This window comes from Hippopotamus amphibius, chromosome 17 (assembly GCF_030028045.1).
Source record: "Hippopotamus amphibius kiboko isolate mHipAmp2 chromosome 17, mHipAmp2.hap2, whole genome shotgun sequence".
Taxonomy (NCBI): domain Eukaryota; kingdom Metazoa; phylum Chordata; class Mammalia; order Artiodactyla; family Hippopotamidae; genus Hippopotamus; species Hippopotamus amphibius.
Genome location: NC_080202.1, coordinates 36,454,949 through 36,468,047, shown reverse-complemented (window position 1 = coordinate 36,468,047; position 13,099 = coordinate 36,454,949). Strand labels below are relative to the sequence as shown.

At 39.6% G+C, this 13,099-nt stretch overlaps 1 protein-coding gene across 3 annotated transcripts in view; it reads right to left on the bottom strand.

The window, feature by feature from the left end:
- The window catches only part of ZNF652 (zinc finger protein 652), a 57,619-nt gene extending 44,821 nt beyond the window's left edge, over window positions 1-12,798 (bottom strand). For all 3 annotated transcript variants that reach the window (XM_057714639.1, XM_057714641.1, XM_057714638.1), the window contains exon 1: window positions 12,397-12,798. The gene's annotated coding sequence lies outside the window, so the exon portion shown is untranslated. The remainder of the gene's footprint in view (window positions 1-12,396) is intronic.
- Window positions 12,799-13,099: the final 301 nt, after the last annotated feature.

Sequence of the window (13,099 nt, the reverse complement as noted above, 5' to 3'; positions counted from 1 at the left end):
AGAGCCTTGGAATAAAGTTCAATTTCTTAGCAAAGCATTCAAAAACCCTCTACCATCTGTGCCCAACTGACTCTTTCAGTCTTGGCTCCCAAAGTCCTCCACTCCCACCTAACATCCTCATGCTGTTTCTCAAATCACCTTGACTCTTCCCACTTCTAAACCTTTGATTTTGTCATTCTTTCCTTCTACCTAGAACATCATCCCCCCATATGACTATAAAATCCTAGCCATCTTTCAAGACCTAGCTCAAAAGTACCTTCTTCATGAAGCTTTTCTTGACCACCATTTTTGCTTCCTAGAATGCTTAGGAGGATTTTTATTTTCTTTTAAGCTGACGGAAGGAATACTCAACAGTTCCGTTTGAGCTGGGAGGAAAGTGATTTTTTAAAAATCCATATCCATGTGATGTTGCCAGTTTCTTCCTCCTCTTCCATAAACTAAACTGTTTCAAGGAATGATTTAAATATAGTGAGTTTGGATGCCATGGTTTACCTCAGGAGGGATTCTCTGCATTAGTAAATGCAAGGTGAAAGATACCCAAGCAGCACCTCATGTATAACGGTATTCTGCCTCAAGACCAGCACCTTTTTCTCCTTCAAGAACCACTTAATACTTATATTCTCCCAGAGCAAGACACTGCAGACAGTATAACCATCTGGCACAGGTTAATTTCCTAGTAAACAAAAGGCAGCTATTTTCCATGTGCTCCTGGAGACAGGGACTTCTAACTGGATTGAAAAGAGTATCACTCTGCAAGAGTTACACTCATCCATGTTATAAATCATTTTTCTGCATGGACACAAGAAAGGTGGGGGAAAAGACCTTTAAACCTATCCTGAAATGGCCTTGGGGAGAACGACTGTGAACAGCAAAAGATAACTTTCAAAGATAATAATGTCAAAGATAACTTAAACTGCCTAAACAAATATAGAGATCCAGATACATATGTACACTGTATGACTAAAATTAATCTATGAACAGATATTCAAGTTTATTTAAGTATACGAGTTTAAAAGCTTGATTTAGGATGTTTCCAAACAGAAAAAGGATGTTAATTGAAAAAGAAGTGAAATCTGAATTAAATTTGGAGTTAAGTTGATAATAATGTACCAGTGTTGGTTTCTTAGTGTAGGACTTTAACAATAACAGAATTAGAAGAGGGGAACTATACTCAATAGTTTGTAATAACCTATAAATAAGGGAAAAGAATCTGAAAAAGAAAAAAAATATGTATCTGAATCACTGCTGTACACCTGAAACTAACACAACATTGTAAATCAACTATACTTCAATAAAAATTAAATTTAAAAATTTTTAAAAAGAATAATATATGTGAAAAATATCTCAAAATCCTATACAAATGTTATTCTTATGCTTTGTGTTTATATTATTTTCTACTTTATTCATAGGATATAACCATCCGGAATGTTTTCATATTTCCACCTTTATTATAACTAAACAATAACAAAATGTCAACACAGTAATTTTCAAATGTTAATCTTCATAGTTTGCCAAAAATACAATAAAAATGTTCCAACTTGAATGTTCCTACCATTTTATTTTACCTCTTCTAACAACTGTAAGAGAACAATGAATTTAGCTAAGAATGATTTCAGATTAACTTCTCTAATATAAAGGCTTTATATTCAACTTTTATAATATATGTGGAGCAAGTAATAAGCATGGAAATATGTAATTGCTTTTAAAGAAATATTTGTTTTCAATTTAGGTCTCAGAGTAATGTGCAAGACTAAATTATTTTAAATGGCTGTTAGCCACGTAAAACTCTAAGAATCAGTAATAGGTTAGGAAATGGAAGCATAGTCATAGAAAAAAGGAAAATAGACTTTTAAAAGCATTGGACCTTAAACTCTACCATTATTCCATAAACCACAAAAAGACCACACAGTTATTGAAGATTATCAATCACACTTTATAATATTTCTATACACAGTTAGTTGTACTCTGTTGTTATAGCATTTTTAAGTGTAGATTTTAATCCAAGGTTTTCTTTTTATAACCAAGAAATAAATGCATGTGTGGTCATTTTGAGGGAAAAAAAAAAGAACTGGATGAGATGGTATACAGGTACTCCCTTTGCAACTTTTCTGTAAATTTAAAATTATTCCAAAATTTAAAATTTTTTTATTTTAAAAAAGAGAACTTACTGGGATAACACAAATTGACTTATAATCACATTAATTAAAAGATTTTCTTTGAATTAAAAAACGCAAGTTGGTTTACTGGTTTTTCTCAAAAGTGAGTTTTTTTTTAAAAAACTTTTTTTTTTTGGCCTTGCTGTGCAGCTTGCAGGATCTCAGTTCCCCAACCAGGGACTGAATCTGGGCCTTCAGCAGTGAGAGTGCAGAGTCCTAACCACTGGACCACCAGGGAATTACCTAAAAAACTGTTTTTTAAACTTTGATATTTTTAAACTTTTTCAAGTTTACTTGGTAAAGACTAACAATTTCCAAATGGGCTGGGTTTTTTCAGCAGGATCCACCTACAAACATGTATAGATATGTTTTACGGCTTAAATCCCAAACTGGCTAATGCCAAGATAACCTGACTGACCTCTGACATCAGCTGCTATGGCCAACTATAGCTTAGAATGCTACAGGGCAGCTCGGCACTATTTTCCTAAGTGTGAAGTGTGCATATTTTTGGACCCAGCCACCGAGAATTCCTCACTAGTTGATAATACCACAGGTATAAAAAGCTGTGTACACAAGGGCATCCATTACAGCACTATTTAACAAAAACTTGAAACATAAATAATGATACACAGAGACACTGGCATACTACATAACCATCCAAATAATGACACAGATTTACATTAACTGACACAGAAATATGTCCACATGGAAAAAAAAAGACTAAAGAACATGTGGGAATGGAATCATGCAAGCACACACAACTATGCATATTGAGAGAGACCTCAGGATAAGGGTAAAGATGGGGAAGGAGATATTTTACTTTTTCTTTATATTTTACTGTAATCCTTAAATACTTTTGGATAAGCCTGTATAATTTTTTTTAGAGAAATAATAAAGCTATTCTTCATACTCCTATAGAAGCAATTTGTTTCACATCCAAATAAGTACCTAAATATGTATTTTTAAAAAAGTGATTCCCTGTTCCTGACTGAAAATGGCAAAATATTTGTTATTAAGCTTACTGTAAACTATAACCCTAGAAAGCTGAGAAATAGTTCTATTATAAAAAAATCAGACATTAGCCAAAGTCTCTAGGTTGTCAATGTTAACTGCAACATTAGCTATATAATTTTAGCTTATAGACACAATATGTCACAGTACTATTATGCTTAGCTAGAGCTAAACTATAGTTATAGATATCAATTTATTTCACATAGATTCTATTTATAAATATGTATACCGCTTATAGTGTTTGTACCTTAGCTGAGATTAGTCAATAGATTTTTCTGTACAAGCAACACAAATCTGTCCTCTTGCCAAAGATTTATCTTTCCATACCAATGAAATGGGGAGCTGCAAGAGAACTTATAACACATTCAGTATTCTCTATTATATGAGAGACAAGGAAAGATGAGGCTTTAAAATGTTAAATGGTTCCTGTAAGGTCAGCACTAGCTGATAGCAGAGCTGGGCCTATCACCCAAATTCTGGTTATAAGGCTCAAGATGAATTATTCCCACATACCGATTAGGATGGCTAAAATTTAAAACACTGACAATTTCAAGTGTCAGCAAAGATGCAGAACAAGTGGGACTTTCATATGTTACTGGTGGAGATGCAAAAGGGTACACTCTCTCTGGAAAATAGTTTGGCAATTTCTTATAAAGTTAAACATACACACCTTATTATCAAGCAATCCCACCCCTAGGTATTTACTCTAGAGAAATGAGAACTTATATTCACCCAAAACTGGAAACAATCCAAATGTCCTTCAACTGGTGAATGAATAAACAACCTGTGGTACAGCCACACAGTGGAATATTACTTGGCAATAAAAAGGAACAAACCATTGATATGCACAAAAACTTGGATGAATTTCACAGGCATTATGCTGAGTGAAAGAAGCCAATCTCAAAAGGTTACATACTAAAAGACCCCACTTACATAGCATTCTCCAAAAGACAAAACTATAGAGATGGACAACAGATCAATGGTTGCCAGAGTGGAGGATGTGGGAGAGTATGAATGAAAAGGGATTACAGGAAGGAGTCTTTGGGTAATGGACTTGTTCTGTATCCTGACTGTGGTGGTGGTTACATGAATCTATACAGGTATTGATACTCAAAGAACTGTACATGCCAAAATGTCAATTTTACTGTACACTACTTTAAAAATTAAAATAGGGACTTCCATGGTAGTCCAGTGGTTAGGACTCTGCGCTTCCACTGCAGGGGGCACAGGTTCGATCCCTGGTTGGGGAACTAGGATCCCGTACACTGTGTGGCATGGCCAAAAAAAGTCAAATTTAAAATTTAAAAATTAAAACAAATTACTTACTCTCTGGCTTTTAAAAGCCAGAAATATTTATGGATTTTAAAATTCAATTTTAAAATTAATTTTTCTATTAGCAAAATAAAATGACTTGATGGGTCTTTTCCTACAAAATCTTAATGCCAAGAAAAGAGTACATTCAACTTGGCAAGTTATATAACCTCAGTCTTAATTTTCCTGTTGGCAAAAAGGGGATAACAGGGACTTCCTAGATGGTGCAGTGGTTAAGAATCCACCTGCCAATGCAGGGGACAGAGGTTCGATCCCTGCTCCAGGAAGATCCCACATGCCGTGGAGCAACTAAGCCCATGAGCCCCAACTATTGAGCCCATGTGCTGCAACTACTGAAGCCCACACGCCTAGAGCCCATGCTCCACAACAAGAGAAGCCACCGCAATGAGGAGCCCGTGCACCACAATGAAGAGTAGCCCCTGCTCGCCACAACTAGAGAAACCCCATGTGCAGCAACAAAGAACCAACATAGCCAATAAATAAATAAATAAATAAATATTTTAAAATCTGGGGATAATAATACTTACCTCAAAGAGTTATATGAGGATTAAATGGTAGATAAATAAGTAAATAAAATATAGACATAGTCACAGTATACATAACTTTGGGTATGGAAATGGAAGATAACTTCAACCAAGTAACTTTTAAGCTTTGTCCTTCTGGAGAATGAGGTTCTGATGACTGCTTTTCTGATAGAGCTGTCTCTGAAATATAGTCCAAGCCCAGAGTCTGATTTCACACAAAAGTAAAAATTCACCACTGAGTCCTTGATGTATTTTTATTCTATAACGATGCTACACAAATTGTTGTTTAAACCAGACTCTGTGTTAAAGGAGATTATGCTGTATATATTTGTATATATTTGTTTGTATATATTTCTTAGTCCTCTCAATTCTACATAACTTAATGAATAAACAGGAAGCCAGGGGCTATGTATGTGTTTGTGTGTGCATTAAGCAATAGTAGGTGTCCTACCTCTTAGAAGAACACAATTTAAATGCCAGGTAAAATGAGAATCCAACCTTAACCTTTCTAGAGTTTCAGGTCTTTAAGAATTACCCCTCTATAAGCAGTAAGTAAGGTCATAAATATGATGATCTTCTTCATGCCACATTTCTTAGCTTTCGACTTCAAGCTCATACCTTATAGCACAGCTTTTCATTTTATCACTCCCCCACCCCCAGTTAATCCAGTAAGTATTTGCTTAGCATCTACTTCAAGAAAATACTTTTTGTTAAGCTCTATTTAGGGTAGTGATTTTCAACCTGCCTGTCCCAACCCAATTTTTACAAATGAAATAGAGTAAAATAACAGCCTGTCCCACAGATGGTAACAAGGGTAAGTACTGTTTCACGAAGCTTTTGTTTCTGTTGTAGGTGGGGATATGCATGTGAGTGAATACACATGGGCACGCATATACTGCTTCTTACTGTGGGTCACGGTCCAAAAGTTTGAGCAATAGTTGTTACAGGGAATTAAATAAACACCAGCTCTAGATTTAGAACTGTACGACCCTGCAACAGTTGGCTTCTGTGGACATATCTTTTAGTGCTCACTGCACCACCTGACCTTAGAGACACAAGACATCTTTAAAGAAAAAAATCTAACTTTCCATTTGAGGTGATAAGAAGGTTGAGGAGATACTGAAAAGCAGAACAAGCTATCTTTTGGATATTGTTATAATTCCTGACGAGTTGGAATGGATGCAGAAGTATATACTTTCTTTAACACAAGTTGACAGGAGGCAACTAGCCATCTGAAATGAGATAATTTTTAAATTAAAAAAAAATTATGTAGTATACACATGCACAGACCCAAAATTTTAAATATAGAAGAGAATACAGTGAATAGCACAGCATTAGTCATGACAGCTACACCAGAAACAATCCAAATATCCATTAATGGTAGAATGGAGAACCAAATTACCATATATGCATACGATGGAACATTATATGAGAATAAACTAATTATTGTTACATATAATGATATGGGTGAATCTTACAAACCATACTCAAATGAGTACATACTGTATTACACTTACATATGGCTTAGAGATTTTCCATAGTGATACATATTTTCTTTACCCTTTTTTGTAGCCATATAAAATTTACTCAGTTGCATGAATATATGCTAATTTATTTAACTAATTCTTACTGATGGGCATTTAGGTTTTTTCCAAACTTATGCTGAGTTAATTTAAATGACTTTGTATGCTTGGTATACTAAAAAGAAAACTGAAGGGAGCTCAGGATCTTTCAGACAAGGTAATTTCAAACTCTAGTTCCTAGTATATTAATACAGGAAAAGTCCCTGGGCATCTGGGTCACAGTTTTAAGAGGAACTGGGAAAAAAATACAGATTTATCCACAAAACTGAGATCATAAACACTCTCCTCACCACCCCCTCAAAAAACAACACTTTGCCATGTATGTCAATGTTTATAGGCCACTGATATTACTCTAGATCTATTAAAATGATACATCCAGAGGTGAAAACAATTCATAAGGGCCTAGTTATAAATCTACCTTTATAGCTTACACAGTGTAATTAAGAAGTTATATTCTATTGAATCCCTCAAACTGAATAAAAATCCCAAAACTGAAAAGTATAAATGTGTAAAAGACTACATTCTACACTAGCATTAAAGACAAAAGGAATCACCCATCATTGCATATCCTGGTGAAATCCAGGTAGTCACAACCCTCTGATGCCACACACATAGTAAAGACCAAAAAAATCAAGCTAAGGAGCCATTCTTGGCATCATTTCCATTCTTATTCTCTTCCAACAATTCCTTCTCACCACACACTGATTGGTCTATCAAGAAACTGACAGAAGCAACTAGCTTTCTGCTAAGCCATTTGACTCTAGTAAACTAGAAAAAAAAATAATTAAAAAAAAAATAGCACCTCTTTCCAAGAAAAAGTTTACTTGGCAAAATGTATTATAGCTGAGAAAAAAATATGTAACAATTATATAAATTTTGTTTATTCAGTCTGGGCTCACATAGCATTAATGCTGGTGTTATTAATATTAAACATTCTGGCTGAGATTAAGTTTTTTCAAGTGTTCTGCAAAGTCTAAGGCAAGTCTAAGACCATTATTTGCCAATCCCTCTTTATCAGCAATCCAATATTAGTAACTGATTCCACTGATGGGCAAGCCCCTAGGTGGCTCAATAATAAAAGAAAATAAGGTTTAGTAGATTCCCTTGAGGTAAGTCCTAATGCATTACTGATGTGTCTACCTTATCTGAAAAGTCTCTAGCTAACTCTTGTGGGTTCATGGACTTATCACAGTGATATTCTGCAAAAATGACAGGATAATTTAATCCTATAGAACCCAAGAAATCCTATTTTAAAAGCTCTATGCACTGAATAAAACTATATACATGCCCTTGAATCTACTTTTCAAAGCAACCAGTCTCTTAAACTACGTTTAAAAAAGGAAAAAGATAATGTCATATTTTACCATAAAACTACCTTTCTGACTAAAAACCTCAGAAGAGCAATGGGAATTCTTTAAGAAAAAATGTTCATAAGCGTTTTCAAAAATCAAATGTAACTGCTATATAAACAAACAGATTAAGTAAAATAAGCGTCTGATGTCTTCACTGATTCTACCAAGCACTTTATGGCTTGCATTAACCATGAACATTTACACAAGGCTTTGCACGTGATTCAACTCTGGACACAGAACTTATTGAGCTACATTAATGTCCTAAAACACCCCTTTCACTGCATAAGCTCTGAAAAGGCTTAAAACAAGCACAGCCTGTGGGTAATACTGTAGAATTTGGAGCTAAGTTATATTGTCTCCACCAAGTTCAGCCAGCCATACAGCAACAAATCAAAGTTCCAATAAGCACAGTGCACCTGCAAGACTTAGGTACGCTCCAAGTCAAATATTTGCAATTTTTTCATCCCAAATTGGCACAAATGAAAGTATGCAGATCGCAGCACCAGACTTCTAAATCCTGTAAGCCAAAATGATCTGTAGTTTCACTCCCACATCACTAGTGTCCTACCATTTATTGTCTTTAATGTGTATATGTGCCAGGAACTGTTCTCCAAGTTTGTATATATTATCTCTAATACCCATAACAAATCCCTTTCTGCTGATGAGGAAACTGAGGCTAGAGAGGTCAAGGTGACTTGTCAAATGCCATAAAGCCAGTGGAGCTTTATTCAAACCTAGTTCTGCCTGGCACCAAAGAACCATCTCCCTGGTCCTCCCTCAGATAAAGTCACTGACTCCAACACCAGCTCACCTTTATCAATGTAAATTCAAGTGCTAACTGTCTGAAATGATGACAATAAAAGAGAAAAATATCATACCTAAAACTGTGGCACAAGACCCAGGAATTCCCAGCGAGGAAATGCAGTCACCTCCTTTAGAATAACTAGTTCCAAAGGCTATGATTCAAAACACAAGAGAATCCACAGTTGAGCTTTTTTTTTGTTTGTTTTTGGCTGTCTCTCAACTGACTTTTTAAAACAAGGGAAATGAAACTCAAGAGTATATTCACATTTTTGGTGAAATTTTCTAAAACTCTTGAGAAAAGGATGGGTTTTTTAAAAAAAACAATTCACTTTTACAATTTAGTTCTTTGATATGCTTCAGACATTCAAAAACAAAATCACATCAGCAGCATTACTAATCAACTTTTTTCTACAGGCTTGAAAAGTATTTTCTTACCACACTACAAGATTACTTCCCACACTTAGAGCAGAAATGGAAACAGCTCTGGGTGTCACGAATCAGTTCTTGAGGCCACAGTTGCAGAAAGTAGGTGCTGTTTCCCTCGAGTAGGAGCTGCTGATCTGAAACCTCCCAAGGGAAGGGTGTCTGAAGAAGAGTGTTGAAAAAAGTAAAGCAAGCTGTTTGTATTAATGAGAGTGAGCTCCCGGCACCACTACTCCGTAAGTGTTTCACTGCTATGCAATTGTTTTCCAGCTTCTAAGCTCTGAATCTGGCAGAGAGAATGCTGTTCTCACAGTCATACCAGTTATATGATCAGTTGTTTTGTGGTGTGTGGGTGTTTAGGTAAGTGACTGGTTAGAAGAGGTTCTGCAATATTAAATCAAGGAAGCACACTGTCCCCTGAGATTTTAATGATTTGTCACTATACTACGCTGACAAAGAAAAGTAACATATTTGCATCTTTGAAATACTTTGGATTTAGGACAGGCAAATAATCTGACAGTAAAACTTTAGGCATGACATGAAAAGAAAATATAACCTGTAACATAAGCTGCTTCAATCATGTTTATTAGATAATAAAAATGCAATATTTGCAATCTCAGCATGCTTTCAAACTTCATAGGGTACACTGCATAATTATTAGAATAAATGCTATCTTCAGGTGAATGAAACAGCTTCTATGCAAGATTCCAAGGCTCCCTTGCCTTCTAAAAAGCTGTTAATACCATAAATTCCTTACTTCTCAGAAACTCCAAAATACAAAAATTATGAAGGTCCAAAAGGATTTTGTAAGTGAAAAATATTATCAGAATTACAAGCTCCTGGAGAGCTGGGGACCTGCTTCTTTTATCTCACTACTCATCACAACGCTATCACACTTTGCCTTTTGACTGAGATGTGGTCAAAACTCAAAGGCTGGGTGCAGAGTGATTTAAACAAGAAGAGCTAATATTTATTCCCTGCTTATTGAAGAATGGTGAAACATTCACACCTAGTAGTAGACTTTAAACACGGAGGCTGAATTTCCTAACTATAATTTAAATTCTTCCATTAAAACAACATTTAAAAATGGATGATGCTGACAGTAACATCACCATGAAAAAAGATATGAAATCATATTTAATAAAGTTTAAAAATCTTCACAGAGCAGGTGCTCCACCACGGGAATGATAAGGCCTTCTTTTAAGAGATCAGATCAACCTCAAACAACACAAAACAATTCCAGATAGGCATCAGAAAACAGACCACTGACTTCGCTGCTGATATTTAACACATTTAGAAGATACAGCAAGGAACATTATCAATTGGTCCAATTTAGACAAGTTATTTTGCCTTCCGTTTTAACTGTTTTTGAAACTCTCACATATATCTCTTTATAGGAAGATAGGGAAATGATACCTTAAAAATACCTAACTCACGGTAATCAAAGAACCAAACACAAGGATACATATTTAATCTACTTTGTTGCTCATTTCTCAGGATCAAAGTAATACCACTCCTCAAGAGAGAAACAAAACAAAGCAAAACACAAAACTCAAATTCCTTCCACTTTTGCAACATATAGATCTTAACCTGAGGTCCCAGAACCAGGTTCAAGATGACTGTAATTGCATACAAAATTATGTGTGTCTATTTCACCACAAAGAAGGTCGTAAAGGTTTCCATGACTCCAAAGAAAGGTTAAGAACCAATGAAGTAGACATTTCCATAATCCCTAAAGCTCAGCAGTGAACATTTTAAACAAAATGATACTAAAGGTAGTATCTATCTGAATACATGTGCACAGTCCTGACAGGAACATCCAAGATGCCTTCCAGCCCTATCACAGTACAGCTCACCACTCTCAAATCAGCCCTACATGGGAACATCACCTGCATTCAGCGCACACACTCTCACATGCCAGCCACAGGAGCTCGTCATTCCTTACGCATACACATGTTGTCAACAAAGCATGTGCTAGTTGCCATTCCCAGAACAATACGGACCTGGCCATCTCTGGGAAAAAAATATACATTCTTCCCAAAATATTACCCTATATATTTACTATGCCTTGACCATAGATGCTAAATATCACAACAAAAATAAATGAAATTTAACAAAATGAAATTCCCACACACCATATGTATGTAATTAACTGGGAAAAAAGCATCACTTAGGTACTACTGAGGGTCCACGGGAAATGCATATAGGGGCAACACTGTAATAATGATGCTTGAACACGGGGACAATCTGGGGACAATCAAAGACAGACTCATGCAGCAACATCCTGAGAACATGGTTGTGGAAAGCACCCTTCCCCAAACGCAAAGGCACATTCCTTTGACTGGCACAAGCCATTCCTGACAATGGATCCACGCTGACAGGGACTGTTCAGCAATCAGGAAGTGTGTGTGTGTGTGTGCGTGTGTGTGTGTGTGTGTGTGTGTGTGGTGGGGAAGAGATGTGCTAGATGTGATCAAAGACTGGCCCTCTTCAAGAAGAGCATATGGGATCTTAAATTGTGAAGACAGTCTTCGAGGGTGAGGCAGGGGCATTTATCATTTCCACAGGAGACATTCCTCGACAATGAACATGTTCTGTGCAGATGTAACGCAGTGTCACTACCTTTAGTGGCTCCCATCTAAGAATCTTAAGCAGAGCCTGATTGGAGGGGAGAAGGTGGTGGGGGTGGAGAAAGGTCTGCATTACCCTCTGGGTGAGTGTTGGGCTGGTGTACACTAGATGCATTTTATCTCAGGCGGCACAATACTCCCGGGGGTTGGTGGTGTGGGCGCAGCCGCAGGGCAGGGGAGGCAGTGGGTGCAAGCCACCAGCTGCAGGGCAGGAGAATGCTCTAAGGAGGACCAGTGCAAACCTCCCCTCGGCCCGCTATCAGTGCAACCCCAGCCTCCCCCCGGGCCTCGGTGCGAGCGGACTCTGCAAAACTGGAGCCCAGCCCGGGTCCGGGAAGGAGGAGGTGAAGGGGCAGAAGCGGGCACCCCCGGCCCAGGCTCGGGGCCAGAAGAGCGCAGCGCCCCGGGCCTCCCCGCCGGATGGGGGCTGCTCCGGCCTAGTGCACGCAGCTGCCTCGGCGAAGGGTTAACCCAGCGCCCAGAGCCCCGGTCGGCTCAGCGGGCGGCGGAGAGGAAGGGCTGCTGCCAGGGACGCAGCCGCGACTGTGGCGTGTGCGTGGGGGGCAGGGGCACCTACTCACCCGGGCCGGCCGCCTCCGCCTCCGCCGCCCCGACCGCCGCCTCGGCGGTCCATCCCTGCGGCGGGGGGCCTGTAGCCGCGGCGCTCGAGTAACAACCGCCGGCCGGGCCGGCCCCTCCCCCCTGCCCAACGTCTGTCCTCAGGGCCGCTCCGCAGACCCGGCCTCGGCCGCCGCCGCCACCGCCGCCGCCGCCGCCGCCGCCGCCGCAGCGCTACGTGGCCGCCGCTCCGACGTCTCGCGACTCCCTTCCGAGCGCGCGAGGGCGAGCGGGGCCGGCGGGGCGGGCGGCGCGCGGGGAGGGAGGCAGGGGAGGGGGTGTGCGTGTGTGGTTGTGTGTGCGGAGAGGGGGGCAGGGAGGGAGGGAGGGCGAGCGGCAACGAGAGCGCGCGCGCGCCCGCGGCCCCTTCCCTCGCCGGCCCCCCCGCCCAACAGGGAGCCCGACACCTCCCTCCGCCCGCCCCCCTGGCATCCCGGCCGCTGGGCGCGGCGGCGCGCATGCGCAGCCCTCGGGGCCGGCTCCGGCGCACCTTTTCTCCCTTCTGCCACATGGTGAGCGCTCCGCCGCCCACAGAACCGCCGGCTCCCGCTCCACCCCCGCCTCCCCCACTCCGCCCACTCCCGATCGCCCAGGTAAAGGCGTGGAGCGCGCGTGCGCACCGCTCTCCTTGGGTCTGGGGGCGTGGTTGCTGAAAGGAAGCCAAAA